This window comes from Ovis canadensis, chromosome 24 (assembly GCF_042477335.2).
Source record: "Ovis canadensis isolate MfBH-ARS-UI-01 breed Bighorn chromosome 24, ARS-UI_OviCan_v2, whole genome shotgun sequence".
NCBI classification, from domain to species: Eukaryota; Metazoa; Chordata; class Mammalia; order Artiodactyla; family Bovidae; genus Ovis; species Ovis canadensis.
Window position 1 is genome coordinate 16,181,137 of NC_091268.1, and position 14,020 is coordinate 16,195,156.

The window sequence follows — 14,020 nt, forward strand, 5'->3', positions numbered from 1 at the left end:
AACCCAGGACTCGAACCTGGGTCTCCTGCATTGCAGGCGGATTCTTTACCTTCTGAGCCACCAGGAAAGCCCAGCGTTAGCACCACAACCGGGGACTTAACCCAAAGCTCATCCTCTCGCAGTCTGGAGACTGAAAGTTCCAAAGCGAGGTGTCTCAGCACCCCGCTCCCTCCGCAGCTCCTGGGAGGATCCTGTCAGCCAGCCTCTCCCAGCTTCTGGGGCCGCTGTGTTCCTTGGCTTGTAACTAATTGAGTTCTGAGGCCAGAATGGGCTTCGGCTCAGCGTGTTGCTGGCCAGCAGGGGCTGGCGCCAGCATGGCGCCTTAGGGGGACCAGAGAGATTTGGTCGGGGGGGAGGATTTGATTTCTGCGTGACAGGAAGCTGGCCCAGGTTGGTGGTGTACAAGCGGGGCCTTGACCCCGTTCGTCTCATTAACAGATGCGGGGAGGAGAGGCCGCCTGTCCCCACTCACTCCCGGCCCTGGCCAGAGAGGGACACAGATGGCCATGGTTTACTCTGGGAATGTGGTCTGTTTCTATGGCGACTGGGTCTCCTGGTCTTGGTGGAGAATTGCCCACCAGGCCTTGGGAGGTGAGGGGATAGGGGTCAAGCCAGGCCCCCGACCTTTGAGCAAGGAGCACATCCTGCTTCTTGGGCATCTGGGTGCCCAGGGTCCATGAGGTGGGGCTTGGGATTGGCCAGAGCAAAGCTGCATGGGTCTCTGAGCAGACCTGAGCTCCCCAGTGGAGGGTCTGCCTCTCCCCGACCACCAGGCGGGGGGACAAGTGCCCCCACTGGGAGCCTAGATTCACCATATCCCTGCCCCGAGTCCAGAGCGGGGTGCTCACGGCCAGGTGCACAGCACCCCGCCCTGAGCTCCAGCCTCGGCATCTGTGGTGAACTTATTCTCACAGTCTTTAGTGGTGCGTGAGGAACAATGGGGTTTGCCATCAGGGGATTGTGCTGGATCGATAGGGACAGTCTGGGTTTCGCGGCCCCATCCTCGGCCTGCCATCTGTCCCCCGAGCTCAGCCTGGAAGACCCCGGAAGCTTCCAGAGACTGGAAGGGTAGTTATGGGGCTGGGAGCGGGAGGGCTTGGCTATGTCCTGTGAACGCTATGGCCTGCAGCCCTCCCCCAGCCCACAGCCCGTCTGCAAGCCGCACCCATGGGAGGCATCAAAGGCCTCAGAGAGGCACCCTCATCAGGAGGTCCCTGTGGCCGGCGGGGGCCCCAGGGTCTGCGTGGAGCTGAGGGGGGTTCCATGGCCCGTGTCTGAGAGTCCTCACTGTAGAGTCACCACTGCCGTGTCAAAGAGACACTAAAAGAAACTGCTTCCAGGGCAACACGCGAACACACACAGGCGGGCCTGGGCAGGGGTGACGGAACAGACCACGCATCCGAGAGAAGGAGGGGCTCCCCAGGCCAGGCAGCTTTCGCAGACCAGCCGCCATAGGGGTGGCCCGAGGCTGGGGCTGCGTCACCCTGGGCTCCTTTGCCATCCAGGACAGGCTCGTCGGAGCACTCAGCCCAGATGGAAACCTGGAGTCCTCTGCCCTGGGGGCAAGGGCTGGCCCCCCTCTCAGGCCAGGGGTCTTGCCAGGGCTCCCCAGAGGGACCGTGTGGGCAGCCCACCTGGATGCTGGGGGCTGGGGGCGCACCGCTTGGCCCCACCTCCCTCCAAAGGCCCCCTCGCACTTGGGTCTCAGTCCCGGGGTTCCCTTGCCAGCTCTTCCAGGGTTCCCCAGGGTCTGGGCCCTGGTCCCCAGGCTGCTCCTGGGGCCTTGGACAAGCCCGGCTAGTGCTCAGTCAGCGTTATTCCAACGACCATAAATCCAGGGCAGCAGGGCCTTACCCAGAAGGACAGTGGGGGCTGGGAGCCTCCTGTGTCCAGAGGCTGGAGAGAGGACTGCCCCTCTTACAGGATGCAAGAGAGTGGACCCCGGCCCCGCCACGGGCTCAGAGGGACCAGGCACATGGGGAGGCCTGGTCGTAGGGCAGGTGGCTGGCTGGGACCCCCAGGTCCAGGCCCCGGGCGGGGGGCTGGCTGGGACCCCCAGATCCAGGCCCCAAGGTTGGGGGCTGACTGGCAGCCCCTCTGTAAACACCCCCCAGGTCTGCAGGACATCTGCTGGTTGCCAGCACTTGGCACCAGGCTCAGCGTACATTTGCACGTGGAAATCTTGGGTGTGCGTTTTACACTCAACAAAGAGAAAGACTCGAGTCTGTCTGGCTCACGTGTGTGAATGTGTACATGTGTGGCGGCCCCCCTCTTGAGCCCACATCCATCTGCTGGTTTGGGCTGCGACTTCACGGGCTGGGGAGGGCCCTGCCTCCCGGGAGATGTGAGTCCTCGAGCATCAGGAAAGCTGGGCCCCCTCGGGGAAGCTCAGCTGAGGCTGCTGGCCTCCGGGAGACCACGGCCTGGGGTATCCAGGTGCCCTTGAGCCGACGGGGTGGCTCGTGCCTCCAGGGCCCTCGGGGGAGCTCATCCACTCAGCTGTCTGCCCCCGCTGCAGGACACCCCTTAGTGCGTGGATAGTCCTTGAGAACTGAGAGTCCCCACAATGTAGAGACCCCGACGTGGACCACAGAGTCCTGTCATGAGGGCATGGAAACCCCCTACTCCCCAAGGGGTCATCACGTCATTTCCCCTTCAAAGCCAGCGCTCCCCACCCCTCTACATCACACCCTCTGACAGGGGGCCTGGGGGTCGTGTGGCCTGGACCAGGTCCCCCATGGGTGGAAAGCTGGGATGCCAGGAGGGGGAGCCTGCATCCTGGCCCCGCTTGCCTCACTCCTCAGCTGGGGTGGCTGTGTACTCAGCGCTGGCTGGCCGGGGTGGGAGGCACACTCAGATCAGGGACACCCCGGTCTGTGTGAGGGTGTGGAAGTGGAAGGAGCCGGTGACCCGGGCCTGCAGTCAAGCACACACAGCCCAGGACCTGGGCGCTTTCCCAGGGGCAGGTCAGCAGGTGGCGCCCAGGACAGCAGAGAGCCCGAGGCCGTGCTGCCGGCAGGTGGGAGACTGCCCTGCATGCTGGTGCCCACAGAAGGCCAGGGTCCCAGCCAGTGTGACCCTCCTGCGAGACCAGCCTTCTCCCTCATCCAGCCCCAGTGCTTCCCAGCGGGTCAGCTGGGACCAGTCCCGCCTACCTCACCCCGCCCCACCCTGGTTGGCAGGAGGACCAGGGCAGGATGGAGCAAGCCCACAGTGGGGCTTGGGGCTGGGGTTTTGCCCACGACTAGGGTTTGGCCCACGAGGAGTGGACCAGGGTGGACCAGACTAGAAGCTTAGTGAGCAGTATCCCCAAGCCTGGATGGGGGCCCCCACTGTCCTCAGCCCTCCCCCCTGAGGAAGCCTGGCTCACAGTCAGTGCTGCGGGCAGTTCTGGGCTTCGATCTTGCCTCCCCCACGGCCAGCACCTTCTTTCCTGGAGTCTGTGGGGTCCCTGTCCTCTGGCCAGTAGAGCCCTGGGCCACGGGTCACGCCGGATCCTCATGGAGCAGACAGGCCCCCCAGGGCCCTAGAGCACCTTCGGGAAACCCGGGGTTTCGGATGTCTGGGGGCCGCAGCCCAGTCCCCCACCAGCTGTGGAGCTTCACTCAGAGCAGCAGCGGGGGAGGCTCTGCGGGCATGCCACGTGCCACTGAGGACCACCAGGAGCGGCTGGCCCCAGGCTGGGTCTGACCCTCACTTTCAGCCAGGCTGAGGGGACAGGCGGCCCTCGGTGTCCACCTGGGCCCAGCAGGAAGGCCCCAGACCTGAGCTGCACCATCACAGCCTGTGGGCCTACAGCTCCAAGCCGCTTGGAGGACTCCGGGGCCCCTCCCCTGACGGCAGGACAGGGGAGACAGCGTTCTCCTCTCTGGGGACCCCGGGGCGTCCGGGACACGCTCCCCTCCTGCTGCCTTAGCAAGCGGCCAGCCCGACTCCTGGCACTGGGGCTCCTCCACTCCCGGAGCCCAGACACAGGCGATGCACGTGGTGGTTGCCTGGCAACCCCGCTGCAGCGCCGCGCCCCACGCCCACGCAGGCCGGTCCCGCCTCCCCCGGCACCTCCGGCTTGGCCAGCCTGAGGGAAGGGCCGCAGGCGGGGCTGGCCTCTCTGCAGACAAGCGGCGCAGCTTCTCCCCTGCTCCCTGGGCTGCAGGCCCCGGGGGGACAGGTCCTGGTCAATGGTGGCATCTGCTGGTCCAGCCTCTGTCCTCAGCATCCGATGTCCAGTCCCTGCAAGAGGAAGAGAAAGCAGGGCCCCAACTGCCAGGAGCCCCTGCTGTCTTAAGCCTCCGAGCGTCCCCTGGCACGCAGGCCTCTGGGCAGGCCTCAGACCAGGAGACGGGCGTCCAACGCCTGTGCTGGGTCAAGGTCTCTGGCTGCATGGCCCTGATTGAGGTCACACTGCTTTTTTGAGAAGTGGAAGTCCGATTTTAGGCCGGCGAGTGACAGCCCCCCCCAGGTGTGAAGTGTGATCTGCGCTCACCTGGTGGGGGCAATGCTCCCAGTTAGAGCAGAGACGTCTTCAGAGCGAGGGTGAGGCCCCCACCCCATGACACCTGGAGAGGGAGCCCACGTGCCCCTCATCACGTGGGGTCACACGCTGGACCAGAGCTGGCACTGGGTCTCACCGTTCCGGCTCCCACCTGGGAACACACCCTGGGGCAGGGGCTGCATTCGTGCCGTCTGATCTCTGCAGGGTCCCCAGTTCAGCCTTCGGGTGGCCCTCCAGCCACCCGCACCCCCAGGGCCGAGGGCACCCCACCCTGCAGTCCCCACTCTGACAGGGGGCTGGGGCCTTGCTGCCCTCCACTCGGAGGCAGGCTGACCACAGACACCCGCTCTTCCCTCCTGGAACAGGGCCTCCAGCCTCCTGGCCGAACCGTATCCCCTGGGCAAGGAGGTGCCGGCTGGTCCTCCCCTCCAGGACACACAGGCTGTTCTGGGTGGGGGGCCGGGGGCAGGACTGGGCCCGGGCTTCCCCGACCCCCGCAGCCCCACTGACCCACCCTGGGGCGGACATGCACCACCCTGCAGTGTCTCTGTTATTGTTTATTTTTGGCTGAGCTGGGTCTTCGTTGCTGTTTTCGGGCTTTCTCCAGTGTGGTGGGTGGGGGCTACCCTGGAGTTGCAGGGCACAGACTTCGCACTGCGGAGGGGAGAAGCGGCCCCTCTTGCAGAGCACAAGCTCTAGGCGCACGTGTTTCAGTGGCTGCGGCCCACGGGCTCGGTGGCTCCGAGGCGTGTGGGATCGTCCCAGACCAGGGGTCGAACCTGCGCTCCCACACTGGCAGATTCTCACCCACTGCGCCTCCAGGGCCACCCCCTACCAAGGCTCCTACCTCCCCTCTGACCTCCACTCTGGATGAGGTCAAGGTGCTGGTGAGGCCTAGCTCTGCAGACACCTCGGGTCCTGCGGGGCTGTGGGGGGCACCTGAATGGGCCTGGCATCCCCCCGGGCAGCGAGGGGGGCTGGCCTGGAGTCCTCTGCCCCTCCCTGCCGGGCCCTTCCAGAGGCACCTCAGAAGGTGCTCCAGGTGAGGGCAGGGCCCACGTGGCTGCCTTGAAGGTTCCTGGAGCTCAGCAGAAGGCCCAGAGGCTGGGATTTCCAGGAGTCCCCACTCCTCACAGTCTGGAGAAGGTGCGTGCCCCCCCACCTGCCCTCGTCCATCGGGGCTCTCAGCAGGGCTGGAGTGGCCGAGCCCAGCAGTTCCGTGACTCTGAGATGAGTCCTTATCCACAAAACCAGTGGGGGCGGGGTGTGGGGGGTTGTTGGGGGGTCCTGCCCCATTCCAGGATGTTGGGGGCAGAGGGGACGCTCCTGCCTGGCTCTCAGCAGGGGTGGTCGACGCCGGTTATCTCGGCCAGTAGGTAGCCAGCTCAGGGCTCCGAGAGCCCGTGTGTGACTGTTTGTTGGAAACAGAGAAGCAATATTTGCATTTCAAGGCCATCAGCCCTGGAAACCAAATATTTTGTTTGGGAATCAGGCCTGGCGCACTGTGACGAGCAGATGCCCAGTGCCCGTTGGGAAGAAGACAAGGCCGGAGTCTGGGAGCCCCTGGCACCTCCGAGCGCCCACCCCAAGGTGAGGGTGACACCCACACCCTCACTGGCAGGTGGTGCCCTGCCACCTGCCCCTGGCCCCACCCTGCCCCCTCAAGTGATGCTCTAGACATCGGGGGACAGCGCTTAAGGGCCCCTGACCAGGCTCTGGGTGTGACCTCAGCCATCTGCAGGCTCCTGAGGGCCTCCAGAGGCCTTTGCACCCGGCGGGCTCCCCCACAGTTCTGGAAGCCTTCGCCTGAGCCCTCCTCTCAGGGAACAAGGGGCTCTGCACCTCCCTGACCCCCTGCCTCTGCTCCTTCGACTGCTCACAGAGCCCCCAAGGCTCAGCCTGAGCCAACACGTCCCCTGGGTGTCATCTTGCTTAACCCTCGGGGTGCAGTCGCCGCGAGATTGTTTAAGGAGTGTCCCGGCAGGGATGGGTAACCTCTAACCCTGAAGTCTGCCCCTCCCAGCCAGTTCTTCCTGTTGACGGGACTGGGGGTCCAGCCTTCTCGACTCTCCCCTGGCAGCCGAGCGGCGTCTGCACACACGGTGCCCCTTAGGCACGTTAGGAATGAGCAGTGAGTCGGGCAGCTCCAGGGCTGCTCAGCGAGAGCCGCCTCCTCCTCCTCCTGCCCCGCCCCTTCCTGCTCGCCTGAGTCGCTCAGTCGTGTCCTCCTCTTTGTGACCCCGTGGACTGTAGCCCGCCAGGCTCCTCTGTCCGTGGGATTCTCCAGGCAAAAATACTGGAGTGGGTTGCCATTTCCTTCTCCGGGAGATCTTCTCCATCTGGGGATCGAACCTGGGTCTCCTGCGTTGCAGGCAGATGCTTTACCATCTGAGCCCCCAAGGAAGCCCCCTCACTACTTTCGCCAGACTCCTAGCTGAGCCCAGTCCAGCCCTCCTCCTCAGAGGCCAGCTTTGCCCTCTCCCTGGAGCACTGGACAGTCTGGTCTGCAGACCAGAGGCTTCGCTTGTGTGTGTGAGCTGTGTGGGCAGGGGCTAACCATGCACCCTCCTGGGGAGACCCTCGGGTTGGGGCCGGGGTCAGGTCACCAGGAAGCTCTACTGTAGGCTCTGAGATATCGGACAAGACCGTGGCCTTTGATGGCCTCGGTTTCCCCTCTGGGAGGAGGAAGGGCCCCACATCTCCATGGGGTCCATTCACCCAGGGGAGGCCCCCACCAGCTCCCGCAGACCTCCGGGATGCTCTGGGGCCATCTCTTCTCCAACTTTCGCTACCCCGTGGATGGGCCCAGGGAGGGGACAATGCCCTCCCCCCACCACGCCCGGGCCTCCTGACCCCATCAGGCGTCTGGCGGAGCGGCCGAGGAGTCAGAGGTGGGGTCCCCGCTCTGTCACCAGGTGAGGGACACTTAAGTGGGGCAAATGGAGGGGCTCGGGGGTCCCGGGGCTCTGTTACCCTCTGAGTGCGGGGCTAGGGCCCCTGGAGCCCACAGTGGGGGCTGTGGGTCTCCTGGCTCCACACACACTTCCGAGAGCCTCCACCGGCCCAGCCCCGGGTCCGGAGGGGTAGGATCTGGGGCAGCCTGGGTGCTGGCTGTCAGAAGCTCTGTGGTGTCCGCACGCACAGCCAGGTTGAGCACATGATCGGGACCTCCCCAGGCTCAGCAGGTGAGCAGCCCCTCCCCAGGCGGGCCTGACGACATCACTGTGGCCCCCAGGAGCCGCCTGGGCACCACGGGCTCCACAGGCAGACATGGGGCCAAGGGGCTGTGTTAGGAGGGAGCCAAGCTCTGCCTGGCCATCCAACCCCCAGCCCAGGCCTCTCCCACCTGCCCTGGACGCCCCAACTCCAGCACCATGTTCCCACCCGGCCTCTCTGGAGGGCATCAGGAGGCCTTCCACAGCTGCCCACGACTGGTCGCCATGGCTGTTTCCGTGGAGACCACCCCCACCTGGCCACTCCAGCTCTGCCCCCAGGATGGCTGTGGAGGCAGAGATGGACAAGTGAGGGGAGAGGGGGCTGGAGCTGCGCCAAAGCCAGGCTGGAGTCCCCGAGGTTCCTCAGGACATAGGCAGAACTCGGACGTGGCCCAGGACCCTGGGAGCAGCCGTCCAACGGGAAAGCAGGACCCCTCCAGCTCCCCTTGGTGGGGACAACACACCCCCCAGCCACCTCTCTCAGGGAAGGAGTGGCGGCTCACATCAACCCAAAAGGTCTCTTCCAGGAACCCACACTGTCCACACTCTCCCACTCAGCCTCGACTCCCAGAGACGGAAATAGAAAGCACTTCTGGCTTCACTATTTTTTCCAAGATCTTCACCTCTATAGAGGAATAATTGCATGTAGTGAAAAGCTCAGATTTCAAGCGTACAGATCTCATGGGGTTTTGAAGAGTGAATAGGAGTTTGTTCTGATGGGCAGAATAAGGAAAGACATTCTTGCTAGAGAGACCGACCAGCAGCAGGTCAGTTTTTTTGTTGAGGTGGGGGGATCTTAGTTCCTCCACCAGGGATGTAGCCTATACCCCTGCAGTGGAAGCCTGGAGCCCTAACCACTGGCCCACCAGGGAAATCCCAGCAGGTCAGTTTGCTGGTATGAACCCTGAGGGGCAGTGATGCTGTGAGCTGTGTCTACGGTGGCCCATTTATCAGAGCTACAAGAAAGATTCAGGGAAACGAAGAGCACCCCCCACCCAGGTTAATTATGGGATGTCGGTGGTGTGACTAGGTCACACAGCCTGTCTAGGAGATCCAGCGGAAGTGTGGATTCCCTTCTGGTTGCCCTTGAATCCGTGTCCAGGGAACTGTGTCCCAGCCGAGGCTGCTGGTTAACCCCCTCGCTCTCAGCCCATCTGCGTGTCTGCTACTCTTAGTCACTGCCAAGGAGCCAGGAGCTTCGGGTGTGAAGCTTGGAGGCCTTTCCTGGGAAAGTTAAAAGGCCCCGGGCCCCCGCACCTGAGCTGTCCCCATAGCCCTCCCACTGCGCCCGCCCAGGAGCAAAGTCAGCACCTGGCTTCCAGCTCCAGCCTGCTCCCCACTTCGCGCTGTCTGTCTGTCCCCTGGACTCTGAGGCTCCCGGGGCACAGAGGGGTCTCCTTCACCCAAGGGATGAGAGGCAGGCAGTGTCTCCTCTTCCCAAGAAAGCCCCCCCACATACCCCCTCCTGCAGCCCCCCTGGCCTCTCCCCACTTAAGGTCTGTGAAAGGGCCACCCCCAGGTCCCTCTCAATGAACCCTGACCCCTGACCTCCGACCTCCCTGCCATCCCACGAGTGTGGCCCCGCTGACACTGACACTCCGGGCTGGGGGCCTGCAGAGCAGGTCAGAGACCAGAAGGAGGGTCGGAGGCAGGGGCCCAGGGTACGGGGCGGCCCGGGGGCAGGAGGAGCGTCTGAGCTTCCTGCCTGAGACCAGCAAAGGGGAATCTGGGTCACGGGCCTCCAGGCCGGGCCGCCGCTTCCCAGCAGCTGGCGGTGGAGGCAGCGGCTACAGAGGGGCCTCACCCTAGGCCTCTGCTCCTCCCAGGCTCTGGCCTGCCTCCCCCGTCCGTGTGTCTGTCTCCCTCCAGCAGGAGACCCTGATAGGTGGACAGTCAGGGCCCAGTCTCAGGGCTCGTTTGTCGCAGCCCGTGACCGCCCCGCCGCAGGCACGGTGGTCCAGCCCATCTTACAGGTGAGGGAATTGGGGCGAGTCGTGCAGCCGTGAGGTGGAGTGCCCAGTCCTTGGCCTGAGCCCACGCCTGCTCCAGGGTGCCCTAGCAGGCTGCTCCCAAGTGCCCCCTATCCCCTGTGAGGATTTGGGCCCCTCTGGGCCTCCCCCACCGTGCCCTGCTGCTCCTTCAGCCCTGCTCACGCCCTTGGGTCCAGCCCCAGAGCTGGACAGCCTCAGGAAGCTCCGGGTCTACCTGGAACACAGCCGTCATCCTGGCCCAGGGCATGGGCTGTCTCTCCCAGTTCCCAGGTTCTGCAAGACATCACGAGGGGCCGGCCGCCTTGCTCACTTCCTCCGAGAGGCCCTGACATTCCGCAGACGCGGCTCGGCCTGGCCACGTGGGTGCTGCGTGTGGGAAGCCACCCACCAGGGCAGGAGCCGAGCCGGACACCTGGCGCCCCTCCAGCCCCGTTCTGGCTGCACGATGGCCTCCTGGCTGCAGCCGCCCACAGACCCGCGGCGCAGAGGGTGCCAGGTGAGGGCTCCCGTGGCCCCCCTGGGAGTTGCTGAGTTCTTGTGGGGACCCTGGGCCCGGGACTGGACGTCTGCCTCCTGCCAGCCGTGCAGAGACAGTGGGGCGGGCTTGCAGACCGAAGGCCAAGAGGCTGCACCCCAGCTGTCCCACCCCCTCGGTGCTAAGCTCGCCGCACCTTCTGGAGGAGTCGGGGGGCGGTCAGACTGGGAGAGGACAGTGCAGCCTGGAAACTCCAGAACAGCCCCTTGGCAGCACCAGCACTTTCTTAGGGGACAAAGACCAAACCTTCCAGTTCAGAAGGAAGGTTGAAGGGAAGGGGAAATTCGGAGATGGGTCGTTCTCAGCCTCAGGGGGCACAGACCGTCGTCTCTGGTCACTGAAGGTCCCAGCTGTCCCCAGCACAGTCCCCACATACCCTGCCTGGTCTCCCTCCGCTCTTGAACTCCAAGTCAGGAACCGGGAACCACAGGCTTGGACTCGCCTGCCTGTCCATCAAGGGACCAGACTTGGGCTACACACGGTTACACACGGTTGGCCCTCAGCTCAGTACAAGTGACACAGGCTGGTAGATTGAATTTTTTCCCCCAGGAGATAAGTTGGAGTCCCAACCCCCAGCAGATAAGTCTGGGTCCTGACCCCCAGGAGATAAGTTGGAGTCCCAACCCCCAGCAGATAAGGCTGGGTCCTGACCTCCAGGAGATAAGTTGCGATCCTGACTCCAGTACCTGGGAATGGACCTTATTTGGAAATTGCTCTTTGCAGATGAATCACTGGGGACCCTGGTCCCTTGGGTATTGTCCTTATGAGAGAGGAGACTTGGCACTCAGACACACAGGGGAGGCCCAGTGATGACCGAGGCAGGGGCTGGAGGGAGCTGGGTGGAGCAGGAAAAGCCCTGAGGCCTCCTAGCTCCTGGACTCCGGCCTCCAGAGCGTGGGAGGATGAGCTCCGCGCAGGCTCCGGCTGCCCGCAGCCCCAGGGGAAACACACGCCCCACATCCTCACCCCGCCCCCCATGACAGTGCCCCCAGCCCCGTGTCCTCGCCCCATTCCCCGCGACGGTGCCCCCAGTTGCCCGCCCCCAGGCAGCCTCCCTGCTGGGCAGCGCTGGACGTGAGCCAGTCTGGCCCCACTGCACCCCCTACCCCTCACCACCCCGCCCCCCACCACACGTCAGACTCGGGTGGGTCCCCAGGACTCCAGACGGGAAGCCTTAACTGGCGCTGCCCGAAGGGAGCTGGTGCCGGAGGAGCTGCTCAGCCAAGGGCGGTGCTGAGCCCTGGCAGCACGCAGGGCATTGCCGATGACACCAAGCCTGCAGCACTTAGAATCCTCGTGAATGGCATGGGGCGGGGGAGGGGGGGACAGTGTGTGTAACAAGGAGCCGGCCCAGTGCTGGCGGGCTTCCTGGAGGAGGCAGTGCCTCATAGTCACAGGAGCACTTGCAATGCAGTCTCAACCCCCAGGCCTGCTCGGCACAGTTGGCACTCAGTAAACAGGGTCCCACGGAAGGGGCTGGAGGCGCTGTGTCAGCACCCACCAGTGGTCAGCCCTGAGAGTGAGGAGACGCCTTGAGCTTCTGTTGTTTCGCTGGCCAAATGAGGCTGGCCCTGTCTTCAGGACCGGTCCCCACATCTCCTTGGGCCACCGTGCTCCCTGTCAACTCATCCTGTTTAAATATTTAATCCTGTTAAATATTAAACCTCTTCCAAGCCCCAGTTATGATCAGATCGATTCTGGGCTGCGGTTGTGCTGTCTGCTGGCGTTCTGCCTCCTGGCGCCCGGGTTGGCCCAGGGTGCGTGTCGGGGAAGAGGGCCCACAGGTGCCGCCCAACGCATGGCTGGGGGCAGGAGGCGGATGGGGCCCAGGACCCTGGAGGAGACCCCTCTGCAGCCCGAGGCAGGCGTCAGCCTGGAGCCCAGGGGCTGGCAGCCCCGAGCCCTCATGTCTCTCCTGCTTTCGCGGCCACGGCTGCAAGTGGGCAGAAGCAGGGTCTGGCATTTGTCTTCTGGCTGTTCTGTGAACCAGCAAACCCTCCTCTCCACTCTCACCGGGGCCCTGTCTCTGCCTGGGTCCTGCGGCCGCGCCGGGTCCAGCCTCAGCAGGAATTTACTCCCAGTTATCATAGCCACCCAATGCATGTTTGGGCTCCATGTGTCTCTGGAATCTGACGTGTCTTGGCTCTCACTAGTTCTGGAGGATTCTCGGCTGTGACGGTCCTGCTCCCGCATCTACTTCCTTTCTTCTCTGGCGCTCCTTCCAGGGCAGGCGTCACAAGTATCCCAGGCTGCGTGGGCCTGAGTGTCTTCATCAATGATGCGACTACAGCTTCAGGCTCAAAGAGGTCACAGACTACGTGTGAGCTCCTGGGCGAGGCTCTGATCACCCACCCCTGATCTCCTGACCTCTCTTTCATTTATTCCCTTTTTGGCTCCACTCGGGGTGGTCCCCAGACCTTTATCTTCCAATTCTCTCCTCAGCTTCACACAACGTGATGTCCACCACACAAAACTCAAAGGTCATCCTCACGTCTCCGAGCTCCACTGCTCTCCCCAGGACATCTCATCTTTCCCTGGGGTCTTCGGCTCCTTCTTGTGTGTTTTGAGCACTCTTCCACACCCTCTTCCTATTCCTTGCCTCTAACGTGTGTTATGGTGTGTGTGTGTGTGTGAGTCGCTCAGTTGTGTCTGACTCTTTGTGACCCCATGGACTGTAGCCCGCCAGGCTCCTCTGTCCATGGAGTTCTCCAGGCAAGGATACCACAGTGGGTTGCCATTCCCGCCTCCGGGGATCTTCCCGACCCAGGGATTGAACTTGAGTCAGCTCTTTCAAAACCTTTATTTTTTTGGCTGCACCAAGAGGAATCCTAGCTCCCCGCCCGGGATGGAACGTGCCCCGGGCAGAAGTGTGGAGCCCTACACGCTGGACCACCAGAGAATACCCCAGCTCCCGTTTCGGAGCTTACGGAGCTGATCTCCTTGTGAGCTGAAACTGGTTGGAGGGCTGCCCCTTCAGGGGAGTTGGCCGCTTGTGGTCAGGGGACCTGGGCTTGTCGCTGGTCCAGTTTCTCAGTCATGTCTTGGTTGGAGGACTCCTAGGCCTGCAGGGCCTGTGTGAAGCCAGGCTGCTGTCTCAAGTCCCGGGACACACCTCTCCCTCCTGCCCGGGGGCCAGGCAGACACAGACAGCACTGGCGCCTGGACCTCGCCAGTCTCCCGGTCCCCAGTTCTAATCCCCCCGCCCCCCAGCCACCAGATGGAAAGCCTTGCCTCTGCATGGCGGTCAACATCGAATCCCCTGGTTAGGAGACGGGAAGGCAAGCCATCCCGGCCCCTAATCCAGACAGAGGGTGCACATCCCTGGCTCACCGCCTGGTTCCCCGTGGCCCCACCTCCTGTGGTTTGTCTGTGTCCCCCAGATCCACGTGTGCGAACCTGAGCCCCAGGTGACGGTGTCAGGAGGCAGAGCCTTCGGGAGGTCACTGAGCCTCGGCGGGGAGCAGCGTCCTTACGAAGGAGACCCCACGGAACCCCTCTCTCTCCACCCCGGCACAGAGACAGGTTGGCCGCCGGCAGCCCAGCCATGCAGGCACCTGGCCTCGGACATCCGGCCTCTGGACCTCAGGGAGGAAATCCCTCTGGTGGACTAGCCGCGCAGCCGGCTGCGTTCTGCGTCGGCCGCCCCAGCAGCTGCCACTCCCCCGACACTATCGCTCCCTTCCTTCCCGGGTGAGCCGAGCGAGCCCTTGGAGCAGCGTCTGCGGTGGTTTGTTCAGCGTTTGTCCAGTGTCAGCGGGTGGGGTTTTCAGCTCATCCTTTGCTCCTC